Genomic DNA, 3092 nt, shown 5'->3' on the forward strand with positions numbered 1-3092 from the left:
CTAGAGGACGATGAGAAAATGAAATTAGCTCCTGGTACATCTTCTAGGAATATTATATTTTTAGATTTAATTATTTTTTATAATTTAAAGCTTCATTTTTTCAGCGTTGGAGGTAATCATCACATAACTCTAACAAAAAGGGAAAAGTTGCCTTGGCCCAGTATCCTTGTCACTAATACCCTAAAACTATCTCTTCTCGTTGGTGGACGTTTCTATCCTCAGTGGCCTGTGAGTGGCCTGTTTCCAACCCCCAAGCAGACACATTCATGGGGCTCACTATTTCTCAAATCACCCCAGATTTCTGAACTGAAGGAGAGCAAAAGTAAATATTACAATATTAGACAGTCTATTTGAGGCACTACAGCCTTTGCTTTCTAAACCATCTGTAATTCAATGCAATGTTAAATTTTTGAGGTTTAACACATCATTTGTAATCCATTCTCTCCATATGGCCTCTGCAAATTCTTAGAACAATCATACATTCTACTTTTTTTTTTCAAAACTGTCCTAATTTTCAGTGTTATGCATCATTGGTCCCATAAGTGTATTAATTTGTTTAAAACCATTTTCTGATTTTTTTGGAATGCAAAATGTGATTATCAGATTTTGTAAGAACATGTACAAGACTTTTCAACACATAGGCCTATTTCTTGCCAGAGAACCCAGGGCACAGTAGCAAATTGGAGATTGTCTTCAAATTCACGATGTTGTTTCTGAAATACAGAGGGCTGCCACCGCCATGGAAATCTTCAGGGATCCACTTGGGTAATTTTTTTTGCAGAATTTCTCCACAACTCAAATTGATCTCAAAATCACAGTTGGGGTTGTCTCAGACTAAATGAACTTACAGGAATTCTCCAAATTATTCCTCATGAGTGTCCAATAATATTACATCTGATGGTGTGGCAGGTGCCGGGTGTTGCAGATGCCAGGAGTCACAAACCCTTAGGGGACTTCGTCCAAGTCTCAACCCTGTTGCTACTGTTGCTAGTAGTGGTGTGAACTGGGTCAAGTCTTTAATTTCTCTGAACTTCTAAGTTTCACCTTGTTCAGTGAGATGATCTATGTACAGGATCTAGCATAGTGATTCTCAACAGAAAAATCATACTTCCTTGTACCTTTTGTCCCATAAGAAGAGCACACATAGGCATCTGGGGACTGGCATGCTGTGGGTGAGGAAGGGGGTCACAAGGAGGGAGAGCCATGCAGTCTGAAAGGAGAATATTCTAAAATTGCCATTGTGTTGGCTTTGTCGCAGTCGCAAATACTTAAGGCCTTTTAAATTGTAAATGAAATTAAAATAAGTTTTTTTAACTTTTATTATGTCAAATGGGAGTTTGAGTTAAAAAATAAAAAAAACCCAACTTTTTCTAGTACAATGCGTGATCCAGAGTAGACATTCAATGAATTGAAGCTGCTGCATTTACTATTTTCTGTAAAGTGGTAATAGCCTGTCCTGTCCTAAAAGACAGCAAACGTTTCCAGAAAGAATGTCCCTGAGGGACCCATACTCTGCACTGTGGAATTCCAAGCACAGAGAACACCACCGAGGCATGACACCCTACATGATGCTGCTTTTCAGGGTCAAATTTAGCTATATAGAATTCGTTATAAGTCATACTCCTCAGTTACACCCAGGCACATAAGGTGAGAAAATCATTCACGCCCCACATATCTTTAAGAAAGAACACCTACGTTCTTTCAAAAGTCACCCAGAAAAAAAGTGTGTTGATTTTATATCTAATCCAAGTAATCCAGGGTAAAAAGCTGTGGCAATTGTGATTAAAGCTCCAGGAGAAACTATTTGCAACAAAGGAGATGAGAAACAATGCCAATTAGGGCTGGGTACACAGGATGGGAGTTGGCGGGAAAAGGATGGCTTAATACAGTGACTGATATTAGCAGTGCCAAAGGCCCTCAAACTTTTAAGGGATTCAAATCGTATTTTAGACCTAAAAATAAGTATTCCTTCTAAAACATGAAAAAAAAGATCAAAATTAACAAGTTTACAAATAAGTATCTGAAAACGAAATCTATGCTGATGTTTCTATTTAATTTAGTATTCGTAAGAATTTCATTAATTTTAGAAGGAAATGGCGTGCTGGATTCTCTCCATCCTAAAGGATTTCCAAGGCTTCATTCTGGTTGCTGAAAATCAGACAGTAGTACATGAAATCAATTGTTCTTAGGAAAGTAACTTCGAAACCAAAGTCATATTAATCCTTTCAAAGTATTTACAGTGAAAATTATATTTAGTAGAAGATGGGGTGTATTGTAATGTTTTGATAAAATGTGAGCTAGAGCTTTTAAAATAAGACCTGAAAGATTTTTAAATGACCGTGTTTAGAAACGTGCTTGCACGGGCCAATGGGTGTCTGGAAGCTATCATGTCCCAAAGTGCAAAAATACACTTTAGGGTACATTTCTCTTTGTTGAAGTTCCAATTCTTCTTGTTGTTTGACAAATTATGCCTTACTATTTTAACCTTTGGGGCAAAAAAAAATTTTATACTTTTGAATAGTATTCTTTAATCACTTTCTAAGCACCAATCACAAATTTTCACATTCTAAACTTTTAGGCATCCCATTTCCATGGTAAATTATTAATGAAACTATAATCTTATTAAAGAAAAGAGAAGCTACACAAAAATGTGTTCATTCAGGATACAGAGTACATAAATGTTTAGCTTAAGTAAGTTTTATGGCAGAGAAATCATACTAGAAAAAAAAATCATGACAGAGAAACATGAGCCAAGACATTCCTAGATAATTATAAATTCTCAAGTCATAACTCTTAAAATGATAGATGATACTAAATAGTATATACTTTAACATTCTTGTAGAGACATGTTCATGTATGTTTAAAATAAATACCAAAAAGTATGTTCCATTTCACTTAATTATTTTTATTATCTTTCTCCATGCAGGTCACTGTTTAAGTTCCAAGAATAAAAGTAAGATTTGTTTCTCCTCATCTGATATAAAGTCTGATTCTCATTGGCAAATAAACAATTATATTTAAGGCTGAACTGATTGTTTTACACATGAAAGTTTTCATCAGGTGACACATAAATAAAAATTAGCATGAGACCA

The sequence above is a fragment of the Macaca nemestrina genome, chromosome 19, assembly GCF_043159975.1.
Source record: "Macaca nemestrina isolate mMacNem1 chromosome 19, mMacNem.hap1, whole genome shotgun sequence".
Lineage (NCBI taxonomy): Eukaryota > Metazoa > Chordata > Mammalia > Primates > Cercopithecidae > Macaca > Macaca nemestrina.